The sequence below is a fragment of the Pleurodeles waltl genome, chromosome 4_2 (assembly GCF_031143425.1).
Source record: "Pleurodeles waltl isolate 20211129_DDA chromosome 4_2, aPleWal1.hap1.20221129, whole genome shotgun sequence".
NCBI classification, from domain to species: domain Eukaryota; kingdom Metazoa; phylum Chordata; class Amphibia; order Caudata; family Salamandridae; genus Pleurodeles; species Pleurodeles waltl.
The window spans coordinates 938,629,241-938,643,254 of record NC_090443.1 but is presented as its reverse complement, the minus strand read 5'-3'; the positions used below and the strand labels follow the sequence as shown (position 1 = coordinate 938,643,254).

At 48.7% G+C, this 14,014-nt stretch overlaps 1 non-coding gene across 1 annotated transcript; it reads right to left on the bottom strand.

The window, feature by feature from the left end:
- Positions 1 to 313: 313 nt before the first annotated feature.
- LOC138294281 (U5 spliceosomal RNA) lies at positions 314 to 429 on the bottom strand. The gene has a single exon (XR_011203320.1). It is a non-coding gene; the product is annotated as a U5 spliceosomal RNA (small nuclear RNA).
- Between the last annotated feature and the right edge of the window lie 13,585 nt (positions 430 to 14,014).

Sequence of the window (14,014 nt, the reverse complement as noted above, 5' to 3'; positions counted from 1 at the left end):
AATGTCAATAATCAATGAGAAAGGAGAAGCAAGAGCCGGTCCAGAAATAAAACCCAGATTGGATACAGTTACATTTTTCTTTACCAATTGATCCTTCCTTACCTGTTGTTATATATCGCTGCTAACCACATGGTAGTGGATCCTTTCGGATGATATGGAGATTTTTGTGCAGCATGCGTCCTTTTTATAAGGCATGTAACAGGGTTATAGGTTAACCGCATCACAGTAAGCGTGTTTTTTGACACACTTGAGGAACCAGCCAGTAATCAATCTGTCTACTATATAGTTATACTTTCCTTTAGTAAATAAGGGCTACCCTGCACTTGGCAGGGCTTTTACAAATTGAGTGAAACTCGTAAATGTTCCTCTCCACAGAAATCTTTAGTAAAAGGCAAAAGATTTATTCGGTTTGAAGAGAAACCAGAGTATATGTTTCATTCCCGCCGTCTGTGGCACCAGGAAACACCGTTCCAAAGACTGTCAGGTTGATTTAGTTCACTAAATTCATCTTAGAAAACCCTTTAAAATACAACCAATTTATAATAATTGTTGTTACCCGATACATTGATAAAACACTTACTGCCACAAAAAGAAACAACAGGAGGACTCAGAAGTGATACAGAGTTATGGGTATGTAAATTTAGTCATAGGTCACGTGACAGGAAAGGCTGCACCACAATAGTTTCCCTGCTCAAGTCGTAATGTCAGCTCCTTTAACTCTGCCCATTTTGAATGGTGCCTCACACAGGCTTTTGTGAGGACCGGTGGCACCCAAGAAGAGGATTTTTATATGCCTATGTCAAAGCATGCTCGCTGGCTCGTTGCTATTCTTTCCGAGACAATGAATAGCCAGTGTGTTTTGTACTTGAAGCCTATAAGGCTGCAACAGCTGCTGTAAGAAAACAAGTATTGGCAAAGAGGAACGAGTTAGAGCTATTAGCGTTGTAAATTCCTAACTGAACTTTTCTTTCCACATTAATTGAAAATGAAAAGTAAAACAGTTGACATAAGCAAGCCAATTCAAAGTTCCACAGCCGCCATGAGCATGAACACGATGAAGAGAGACACAAAAGGAAAAAAGATGTCCGCTTGCAATCAACTGTATTGGCAAACGTACAGTTATCTATGTAACATGGTCCGTGTCTAAGGCGGTAACAAACTGCCCCAAGGAGGGACAAATGTAAAGCATTTTCCAATGATAACTAAGGCTTTTTGATAGGCAAGCCCATGAACGAGTGATAGGGATGGGCGTGCGGTGGGCTTGGTTGAAAGTCCACAGATAGATTACAACAAGCCAGAGCACTTGGGAGCTCAAAAACTAATATTCAGAGGTTTCTTAAATAGGTGTGAGATCCAGTTATTGGCTACTGGCAGTGCTTAATTTGTGCTTGTTGTTTCCAGTGCTGAGCACCGGCACTTATTTTTGAGGGCCGGGGCTTATTCTTCAGCCTCAAGCATTTACTGTGAGCAAAAGACACATAAAGGAAAGACGGGGGAATGGAAAAAGGAAAAAGTGTCACAAAGGGAGAAAGTAGAAAGCTGCCAGAGTGAGTTTATAAGGCAGGGAGTGGCTGTAAATGGATTGAAGAGGCCCGAGATGGCTTCAGGATTATGCCGCCTCAGTATTCCGTGTTCGCACATTTAAATACAGCAGCCGTGTTTGTAAGAGGAAGATTTTTTGGGCCGGGCACCTTTTTATTTACAAATTAAGCACTGGCTACTGGACATAATTTACATATATTAAATAATATAATTTGAATAAGGGAAATGATAATCGGCAAAATGTAAACATCAACAAAATAAGGTACATAACGGGTTTGGGATAATACCATGTCTATCTCAAATCCACGTTTGTGTCCAACCCGAACAGTAATCCAGTGAAAATGGTCGCAGCATAAAAGAACTCCAGAATAGTACCTTTTGTGGGGTGTTAACATTTCCCATTGTCGCCCACTAACTATACTGGGATTACAGGTTAGTGGGAACCTTAATTTCTGCAAATCCAAAAGAAACACACGGATTTGCCTGAAAATGGATCGGGCTCTGCAGTCCTTTTCAAGACAGCTCACAGCGTGTTTATTTACCCTATAATTATAATCCACTTTAATCTTTAGCAATCCAGATTATCTTTGTTTAGTAAACAAAGTTTAGCGCTGAAGCAACATTGCAGTTTATTCTGCGAGTTTCGCCAGCAGTTGAGTAGGGTCCACTGTGGTGATGTGTTGCGCGGGAGCACACTTTTCCCACTGCGAAAGCAGCACACACACGAGAAAGCAGGAATAAAACATGCCAGTTACAATAAAAACACAAGATTGAAAACAATAGTGCAGTGAGCATCTCAGAAAGCAGCCAGAGCCAGTCAATAAGCTAACACAGAGCATGACTGCAAGCTAAATAACAGGAACATTCAGTCGTGTTTTAAAATTCTCTGTCATTGTAACCTGCATTTCGAGTGAAGAAAGGGGGGGGCAGGGGAAGGGGGGTTGGTGCATCAATAGTGCAGCAGGTGCAGTGGCAACTGGGAACAGGGGTGTAGTGCGCCCACTTCGCTCCAAATTTAGCATAGTTATACAATAAAGCCAGCTGATGGGGTTGCTATTTACCTTCCTTGCATTGAACCTACCAACCACACAAAGGCAATGGGAGGAATACTGGCAATCACTAGGGTAGCATTCCAACCTCGGTTGCTTGTGTTCAGGAGGACCTTGCATGGAAGTTTGGGCTGGACTGTTCCCATTGGAACAGGGTCAAGAATGATGTGCACATGGCTGGGCCCAAACTGGGGTGGTACGGTGTGCAAAATAGTGATGGACTGGGATGTGGCCCTAAACAATTACCAGTGACGGAGATTGATTAAAGCATTACTTCAGTCACTTTTTTATATGCCTTATTGATTAGAACCCAGGACACCTTTGGTTTTGCTCCATCACTGGTGAAATGAAGATTTCTGAGACTAGAGGTTGAGAAACTAGAACACTGATATGAAGAACTGGGCCAGAGCCCATCCAGGAGTATGGATTATCTCTAAGAGACAAAACCTGAGCCTAGACAGCAGACAATATTCATGTTGTGACAGGATGGGGGTTGTGTGGTCGGGGAGCTGTGTACAGGGGGAGTCAAGTGCAGGGTGGCCCATACTTAAATAAGGAAATGCGATTAAAGGCCTATACTTCTGACAGGCTTGTAGCAAAAGCATTCACAGCAAAACTTTAAGTCTTCGGATCCAGTCAAACCTGCCTTTCTCATCAGCCTGTCAAAGTCTCACCACTCTCCACCACTTTCTGTCTTCCCTTTGTTTTCTTACTGTTCCCCAAGCAGAGTTCTCCTCCTTTCTCTCTCACATGCCCTTCATCACCAGTGGCAGAGCAAAAGCAAAGATGTTGTGAGTTCTAATGTAATAAAGTAATAAAAAAAGTGACGGATGGAATGCTTGAATTAATTTCAGTCACTGGTCACTTGCATCCCTCTATGACCTGTCTCTTCTTTGCCACTATCTTCTTCTACCCTTTCGCTCTTTCTCTCCTCTGCCTTGTCTCTTCCTCTCCAGTTTCTTTCTGCTCTATATGTCCTGAAAAGGTCAGGGGGTAGGTGCTCAGGAAAAGAGTGCCTGAAAGTAGTGACAGCATTGGCGGAGTTAAGGCACTAAGGCCCTCCTTATGACATTTGCGGTAAATCCTGCTTACCGCTGCGGTGACGGCCGCCAACATACTGTCACAGAAGCGAACATCCGTCTGCCATATTATGACACACACACACCAAACTGACAGAATACTGCCATAACCACAAATGCTCCAGACTAAAGGTAAGTGTTAAACTGTCGGTACGAACACCCATACCATTAGGCCAACAAAACAACGCCACCCACATTATGACCCACAAATCACCGCAGCGGACATTCAACGGTGGTAAACCATTGGCGGTACACACCAGCGCTGTCATAATGGCCTCCCAAATACAAAACAACACAACATTAGCCAATACCAAAAACACACACCTGACACTATTACACACAATGCACCCATCCACCAACAGCACTCTAAAACACACACCCACATTACCCACAACCCTTTGCTAACACGAAAAGACTGCAATAGCTAGCCACGCAAATCACAGAGACAACTACACACACACACACACCACAACCACCCATTCATCCGTCATGCACCCCACACTCCACCACATTACTCAACACCCTCTGCACAAAACACACCACACAACACCCATGTCCCCAAAAAGGCAGCCCCGTTTCACTGATGAGGAGTTGCGGGTCATGTTTGAGGAAATAGTCAGGGTAGAGACACAGCTGTTTGGAGCACAGATCCAGCAGATCTCCACTGCCAGGAAGATGGAGCTATGGTGGAGAATCGTGGACCGGGTGAACACCGTAGGACAGCATTCACGAACAACGGACGACATCAGGAAGAGGTGGAACGACCTATGGGGGAAGGTATGTTCCATAGCAGCAAGGCACCAGCTCGCTATCCAGAGGACTGGCGGTGGACCCCCACCTCCTCACACAGAGCTGACAGCATGTTAGGAGCAAGTCTTGGCAATCCTGCATCCTGAGGGACTCACTGGATTTGCCGGAGGACTGAACACTGGTGAGTCAATAATTACTACCCATACCCCCATACCTGCATGCCACCACCACCCCTCACCCTGGCACCCATCACTCAACTCCATCCCACACAGTGCACCACCACAATTAACTAACCTAAATGCCAAGCCATGCATGCCATAACCACTACCCCGCATGTACACCCAGCGCCAATGCATGCACAGCTGGAGAACTAACAATCCCACAATACATCACCATACACAAACAAATGTGTCAGGGCAACAGTAACAATATAGGGGAAGCTAGGGATGCAGAGTATGTCACAGACATGTAGCATAATACACCACTTACATCCCCACAGGTGCCCCAGCCAATCTCAGCGGTGAGGAGGTGCCACGGCTACCAAGTCCCCCACCAGAAGATGCACCCAGCGATGACAGCAACTCTGGACTTCTGGATATGGATGAACTCCCTGGCCCATCAGGGACCACTGGTCAGTCGGCTACCCCAGCCCACACCCAGTCCACCACAGAGCCTCCTCCCTCAGTATACAACACCACAGCAGCCACCCAACGTCCCCAGACCTCTGTCCCCAGGACACGTCAATCAGCAGTGTGCCCACCTGTACAGGGACCCCAGTCCACACCTCACAGGCACGACAATGAGGGTCCTGGGGTCGTGGCAGTGGGCACACCTTTCAGGGGACACAGGCACAGGGGCCCAGGGACATTCGGAGGACAGCTGTTCACCAGGGGGAGGACAGGCCCAGGGAACCGACTGCCCAGGAGCCACCCACTAATGTCCTGGGGCTTACCATCAATCCTAGGACAAGATGGGTCAGGTGATGGACATCATGCAGGAGAACCAGCGGCTGCAGGAGGAACACCACCAGGAGATCAAGAAAGAATTGCAGGCCCTGAACACCACCATGGTCTCCATAGCAGGAGTGCTGGGTGATATGGCCAACATCATGAGGGAATACACATCACACCAGCGGGCCCCTTCTACTAGTGTCAGGAATAAGGCTGTGCACGGTCCAGGTCCCGCCCGAAAATCCACTGCGCTGGTTTGTGGAGCTTCATGCGCACCACTTGTCATCCCCTCTTGTTCTAAAAGTGGTCATCAGCGTTGTCTGTCCTGTGGTAAAGCTCATGTAGCTGCAGGGTCAGAACATTGGTGGACAAGATGCACTTATCAGTGCTATTCTATGAAGGGACTACAATTCCCATGTTTTTAGAGGCAGCAGCCATCTTTGGGGTGTGGCAGACCTATAAAGCCCAGCCACACCCAAGCATGTTGCTCACTATTTTGAAGAGTTCGATGCAGTCAGACCTTGTGGGGGTTCCTCTGAAGAAGAGCAGATTTCCTGCATGGCAGATTGACAGCAAATTAGAGTATCCTTGTTTCCATGGTGAATTCAGATACGAGTAGGTCGTACTCGTAGCGGTAAGGTCTTGATGAGTCCAATCTTGAAGGGAGTTGTTACTTCCAAAAGGTAAAGCACCTCTTAGTACAACGAGCAAAGCATTTTCAGAGTAAAGCACCCTTGGCACTGCAATCAAAGCGCTTCAGTCCACATGAGTAAAGCGCCCTTGGCACGGCAATCAAATCGCTTCAGTCCACATAAGTAAAGCGCCCTTGGCGTGGCAATCAAAGCGCTTCAGTCCAGATGAGTAAAGCGCCCTTGGCGCAGCAATCAGATTGCTTCAGTCCAGATGAGTAAAGCGCCCTTGGCGCGGCAATCAAAGCGCTTCAGTCCACATGAATAAAGCGCCCTTGGTGCGGCAATCAAAGCGCTTCAGTCCACTTGAGTAAAGCGCCCTTGGTACGGCAATCAAAGTGCTTCAGTCCACATGAGTAACACGCCCTTGGCAGGGCAATCAAAGTGCTTCAGTCCACATGAGTAAAGCGCCCTTGGTACGGCAATCAAAGCGCTTCAGTCCACATGAGTAAAACGCCCTTGGCACAACAATCAAAGTGATTCAGGCCACATGAGTAAAGCGACCCTTAGCATAACGGACGTAGCGCTACACATAAGACAAGTGAAAGTGCTTTCTGGCATAAGGAACAAAGCGTTTCATGTATAATAATCAAAGCGCTTCATGAACAATAAACAAGGCGCTTCTGCCCAAAGAATAAAGCGCTTCAAGTTCAAAGAGTAACATTTTCAGGCCTATGGTTGCAAATGTGAAAGCATTTTCAGAGATAAGCAAATTATAGTTTCATTGTTTTTTGGAAAGCATAATATGTGAAAAGCATATTTAAGTTTTTGAGGATTTCTAGGCTGTGATCAAACCTTTATGTTATGAATGCATAGTTGTTACAGGATTGATATTCAGAATATGACCATAGTCCAAATCTCTTGCCATCTCTTGGTTCAGAGGTTGTAGTTTGTTCTTGTTCCATGATGCAAAGAAGGGGCTTCGCCCTCCTTTCAAAAGGGGTCTCAATCTGATATCACGGACGCCTTTAGTCAAGAGTCTATTGATGAGTTATACTGCTATGAATGAGTATATGCATATTTGTTCTAACCTTTTCTTTTCATATCTCTCTCCCTGCAGTTCCCTACCCTAATTCCCTTCCCCCCACCTGGCTTCATCATAACTCTATGCTAAAATAGCTTTCTGAGTTGGTGACGCCGGGAGGTGGGCCTTTTGTTCAGCAACGTGCAGATCCAGAGGAAAGGACACTGTGACAACTAGCCAGTCAACTGACCAGCCCTCTACATCTGCTGCAGCTAGTGGACGGGAGGCCTTGCCACAGGACCCACAGGCCACGAGCACCCCTCCCCCTGCAGAAGGTGAACCACCCCGCAAAAGGGCCCTGCAACCCAGACAGGCACCATAGACACTTGCCAACACCAAGACCACTGCCAGGAAATTAGTCCCTCCTGAATGTCCCCCTTGTGTTCCACTGTGTCACCTTGTCCACTTTGAACTGTCATTGCTCCCCTTCCTATTGCCCCTTGGACACTGGACCTGTGCTACAAATAGTCTGGACCACTACACTGTACTTTGCTCTACCATCACCCCATTCCATTGCACTATTCCTTCATAATTTTCACTTCAATAAACACCCTTGAACACAAGTGGAGTAATAGTGCTTTATCTGACAGAAATGTGCAATGCATTGAACTGTATCATCCTGTGCAATTGTCCAGAACTTTGTGATTCCATCCAACAAATGGCGTGTAGCAGTTTGTAGTTATCACATCAGTACACAGTTGTAACCACACCAATATCTGTTAGTTGGGATGCTAAGGAGGTGACTGCCATCATGCTACAGCCGCACAGAAAAATAATTTAATAGCGGAATGGTCATTTCTACTGTCTTACCTGTGTGTCATTGGAAGTAATGCCGTATAACTGATGTCCTGTGGTCCCCATCCTCTTCCTCCTCCTCCTCCTCACTGTCCTCAGGGTCCACTGCTGCAACAGGAGCATTTTCACCCTCCTCTTCTTGCACATAGGGCAAATGTCGTCTGATGGCCAAGGTTGTGCAACATGCAGCATACAAGAACTATCTGGCAGACCTTCTCAGGGGAGTAGCAGAGGGATCCACCTGTCAGATGGAGGCACCTGAACCTGGCCGTCAGGATACTGAAGGTCCTTTCAATAATCCTCCAGGTACGCCCATAAGCATCATTTTACCTAATCTCAGCCCCTGTCCTCAGATTCCTTACAGGGGTCAAGAACCAGGACAGGTTTGGGTAGCCAGAGTCACCTGCAAGAAGTGAGGGACAAACATTAGCCTTGCACAATGGCATGGGGGATGACTCCTGAAGGCATACACCTACATATATTGGGTGGGGACGCAGGCTCACCTATAAGCCAAACTCTGGGCCTCTGTAGCTGTGCCATCAGTTGTGGGACACTGCCATTCCTCAAGACGAAGGCGTCATTCACTGACCCAGGATACTTGGCAGTGACGTTGCTAGATCTACTGGTCAGCAAGTCACACCATCTGGACATTGAGTGAGTGGAAACTCTTCCTATTCCTGAACACCTGTTCATTGGCCCGAGGTGGGGAGCAAATCCTATATGTGTTCCGTCAGTGGCCCCAATAACATTTGGAATACGTCAAATTGCAAAGAATCCAACCTTCGTAGTGGCTAGATCTTCTACTTGGATGAAAGCGATGTAGCAGCCCATTTGTTTGAGGAAGGCAGTCAAAACCCTTGCCAGCACTATTGAGAACATTGGCTTTGACAAACCTGCAGCCAAGCCCACTGTCACTTGGAAAGAGCCTGTTGCCAGGAAAAGGAGCACTGATAGGACCTGCACAAGAGGGGGGAATCCCAGTGGGATGACGTATATCAGATCAGGCTCCAGTTGAGCACACAGCCCTGTGATTGTGGCCCTGTCCAGTCTATAGGTGAGTATTATGTGCCTGTCCTCCATTGTGGCCAAGTCCACAAGGGGTCTATACATGGGGGCGTGCCTCCTCCTCCTATTCCTCCACAGTGGTAGGTACCTAGGGACAGAAGAGTGAGAAGGGAGTGACAACATGAAAAATGATTCCACCACTTCAGTGTACATAGAGCATGTATGTTTCTGGACTCTGTAAATGGCTATGTATGTACAATTGACACCAATGACGCAGTTTTTATTCTAAAGTTGTGTACCAGCACTATACCATGGCAACTGCCTGTCCTGTATGTCAGAACAGGTGGAAGCGATCTCACTCCGCCGGCATTGGGCGTCATGGCGGAAGGCAGTCTGCACAGCCGTGCAATTCCTCATTGGCTAAAATGGGGCTCTATGGAGTACAGTATCCAATGAGGATCACCGCCGGTGGTGACGGTGTACACCGCCGTGGACGTGACTGCCATTTTCCAACTATAACCTCACTTGATTCCTGACTTTTCACAGGACAACACCTCCACTGCGTGTGCTGCTGTGACATGTGTGTGGAACCTGCCATGGACTGTGCGACAGGGGAAAGCGTCTCTGCCTTCACTTTGGAGGAGTTAGAGCGCCTGGTGGATGGGGTCCTACCCCTGTATGGACATCTGTATGGGCCTCCAGACCAATAGGTGAGTACACCATGGGGACGTTGCATGCGACAAGGCTGCATGGAGATGTGTGTGGGGGGTATGGCTGCTGGTAGTGTACATGCAGGCTAATGTGTGTGCCATTTGAGGGGCAAATGATGTCTGAATGTAATATGTGTGACAGGCTGGATATTCAGAGTCATGGTGTCCCTCTGTTTGTGCTTTCCCTGCAGGTCAGAGCCCAACAGAAGAAGGGCTTGTGGTGTGCCACTGCCAAAGAGGTGCGGACCCTAGCGGTTTATATCCGGCGGAGCACCCACTGCAGGAAACAGTGGGAGGACCTAAGACGCTGGGCCCGGAAGAATGCAGAGGCCCAGCTGGGGACGGCCTCCCAACGAGGCAGGTGTGCTCATCAGAACCTGACCCCCTGATGGCCCGCGTACTGGCGATGGCCTATCCAGAGCTGGATGGGCGCTTTAGGGCATCACAACAGCCACAAGGGGGTAAGTCTAGTGTGTGTGACAGCCATCTTTGTTACCTGGCATGGGATGCTGGTGGTGGGTTTTAGTTAGTGGATGTCCCTTTATGCCAACTCATACATTGCTGCATTGTCCATCTCAGGGTTATTGAGTGAATAGCAATATCTGGATAGCTAGCTAGGTGGCTTTCCATGTCAGACAGGGCTTAGTAGGTCCCAGGAGGGGTGCAGATGGCAGTGTTTGGCTCTTGACTGCTGTGGTACTTAGCCAATGCTATGCCAGTGTGGTGCATACTGCAAAATCTTGGTCCCTGTGTGTGATGGTGATGTGTATGCCATCTGTGGTGTTGGTGCTGTAATTGACCCAGTGCTCCCTTTCTTTACCCCCCCCCATTTTCTTCGGTCCATGTGTGCATTAGCATCATCTTGCGAAGGAGCAGGGGCACTGGCAAGGGAGTGAGCTGCAGCCCAAGGGACCCAGAAGGCAGAGTCCACTGACGCCGAGGGGACCTGTGGTACAGAGGGCGAGGGGAGCACTACGATGGGGACAGGAGGTGACAATGCTGACTCTGAAACCTCCTCCGATGGGAGCTCTCTGGTGTCATGCTGCGGCCCGCCGCAGCCCGGGCTGATCGTTCGGTTCAGGGCGCAGTTCATGTTTCTGGCAGCTGGGCGTGCCGCGCCCCTTCTGTTTTGTGTTTCTTCGGCCTCGGCGAGTTCTGGGTGCGGTGCGCCCTTGACATTAGGCATGGTCACCCCCTCCCTCTGACCACTCACTTACCTGGTGCAGCCGGTTCCTTTCTTCTTTTCTTCTTTTTATCTTCTCTTATTTCTTATTTTCTTTTTTCTTTCCTTGTTTTTACACTTAGCAGCCATGTTCTTCTTTATCCCAGCATGCCTTTCTTTTTCCTTGCATGCTTTAGGACCCTTTTCCAAAATGGCGCCTTTCTCTATATTCTCCCATGGTTCTTTCCCAATACAATATGGTGTCTTTTTTCTTCCTGTTGGTCATTTCCTTTTTTAGGGTACATAAGGAGTGTGATTCTTGTTCTCGTTGCACTGCAACACTTTGGTGGTGATCTTCACTCTAGTTGTTTTTCCTCCAGTTTTTTCCCTCGCTTGTTTCAGTTTCTTCCAGTATTGTTTTCTTGTTGGAAGACTTACCTTTTGCTTATTTTTGTTCCAGGGAGTTCCTCCTATAGAGGTTTTTACTTTTGGTTTTTTTTCCTCTGGGACTCCTTCTGGAGGGCACGGACTGCCTTTGGCATTCCATTGTCAGTAGCACCGAGGCTACCAGAAAGGGCCACCCTTACCTTGGCCAAGGCAGACCCTACAGGGAGCAAGACCGCTCTGCAGTTCCAGTTGGCCAGAGACATAAACGATGAGTAGCCCGTGACATCTGGTGGTGGTGGACACCTCTGGAACCACCCCAACTACAGCCACCACCCCCATACCAGCAACGCCCTCCCAGTAGCCCCCCACCGAGTTGCTTGTGCCCGCTCACCCAGGAGGGTGGGCATCTCCTTCGCCCCAGGCACCTCAGGTCCTGCCCCAGTGAGCCCTGCTACCCTCAATGATGAAGCTATTGACCTCCTGAGATCCCTCTCTGTAGGGCAGTCAACCATAATGAATGCCATCCAGGGTCTGGCATCCCAGATGCAGCAATACAATGCCTTCCGAGAGGGCATTCACAGTGGCTTGGTGGCCCTACAGAGATCATTTCAGGCTCCGGCCTCCTCTCTGATGGCAGCCAGTGTCCCTGGTCCTACCGTCCCCCCTTCAACTACCACTTCCAAGTCCCAGTCTCCTCAACCCCAACCCATCCCATGCACACATACAGACAAGCATGCACGCAAAACATCAGAAAGAGTGCCACAGACAAACACAGGCACCACACTTCAAGCCACAAGCACTTACACAAACAAAAGACAGATGCACACACCACAACATCCACTGCCTCCAATATCTCCCCCTCCTCCTCATCCTCCCTCACAGTCACATCTGCACTCACACCTGTATGCACTGCCTCAACAGACCCAGACCAAGCCGCCTGTACACCCTTGCCCACAGACACCACAAGAGCAGACCCGCAGACATGCACCCCATACACCACATGCACAGTCACCACCACCATCACCACCTCATGCAGCACACCCACCTCACTTGCAGACACCACCACAACATCCATCCACACGTAGTGTTTGTCCTCTCCCACCCTGTCTGCCCCTCCAAAGAAACACAAATGCTCACGCTCAGACCCCCAACAGCCATCCAGCTCACACACGCACACTGTCCATGCACCTGCACCTGCACCCATGTCCAGCCACCTACTCCTCCTACTACCACTCCCTCTACCTCCACTCCCATCCCTCCTCCCACATACCGCCCTAAAGTCCCTAAGAAGGTTTTCCTTGTCCATCTTGATCTCTTCCCTACCCCAACTCCCCCATCCTGCCTGTAAATGCAAGGTCCCAACCACCCAGCCCAGCACCTCAGCCATCCAAAAATCTGCTGCTGGCACTAAGTGGCCCCTGAGTGGGACGGCAGCCACTCCCAGCAAGGACACACCTCCACCTCAAAAACGGAGGTCAAGGGTGGCAGGACCTTAGAGACAGAGGACGGGGTCAGTGGAGGCACCTCCTAAACGTGGAGGCAAGGACACAAGTCACATGACAGATGTCAAGGGGGCCCCTCACAGGAATGAGCCCAATGATCCCCTTCCACCACCTGAGGGCAAAGATCCCCATCCACCATCTCAGGGCAAGGATCCCCATCCACCACCTGAGGGCAAGGATCCCCCTCCACCACTATAGGCCATGTTGCCCCCCCTCCAGAGACTGTGGCCAAAGACTCCCCTCCAGGGACAGTGGGCAAGGAGCCCCCTCCAGAACCAGTGGGCATGATTCCCACTCCAGAGACTGTGGCCTAAGACTCCCCTCCAGAACCAGTGGGCATGATACCCACTCCTGTGACTGTGGCCTAAGACTCCCCTCTAGGGACAGCGGGCAAGGAGCCCCCGCTAGAACCAGTGGGCAAGGAGCCCCCTCCAAAATCAGTGGGCATGATACCCACTCCAGCTGAGGTGCCCGCCCATTTCCAATATGATGACACTGAATGGTGGAGTCCGGATGATGTCAAGAGTCAAGTTGGGGCTTGGGTGGATTCTGCCATGGTCAGTGGTGTTAACGTCCTGGCGGTTGGTGTGGTACATTGGCTGTCTATGGGAGGTCTCACCGCCATGGTCATAATTTGGCGGTAATTACTGTTGACGGTATTACCGCCACTTTAACAGTGCCAGTAAGTACAACTCCAATGTAATAATGAGGGCCTAAATGAGATGTTGTGTGTGCTTTAGTGTGCTTACCCTCACAACTGCACTTGGCTTGTTTTTGGCCCGAGGATCCAAAAGAAGAACAAGCCAAGCCAGAGCTGTTACTTGTGGTTCAAGGAAGGCTCAGAGCCTTCAGTGGATCTCCCGCTTTTATCTGAGACACCGGCAAGTGTTATGCTAGTAAATTGTTCTGCAAAATCTTTCTGCCAACTGTTATATATAGCTTTTTTATCAAAACATCATCCTAGTTTCAAAGCATAGCCCTTTCCACGCCACTTGAACACTGCGTGGAGGCCCCTCTGCACCACAATGAAAAGGTGGCTGCATCAAAAACAGTAAATGGATTTGTTAGTGGAATTGACTATGCCATTTAAACTAATTTGTGTTAGCAGCATTTGAATTTGTATTGTAATTAGTCTGCGGTGTTGACCGTATCACAAAATCAGATTTATGTCAATTACACTAAACTTGTCATGATAAAAATCAGCAGTCTTTTAATTTGTTGTGAAGAATTTAATCAAATGTGCACTATCAATATTGAGTATTACTGGTAATAACTTCAAAGTACTCGAGTAAATTGTCAGACACCGGCGATGGATGCTGACCAGCGTGCACCCAAATAAATAATGGACTACCATCGATAATAAGGGCCTG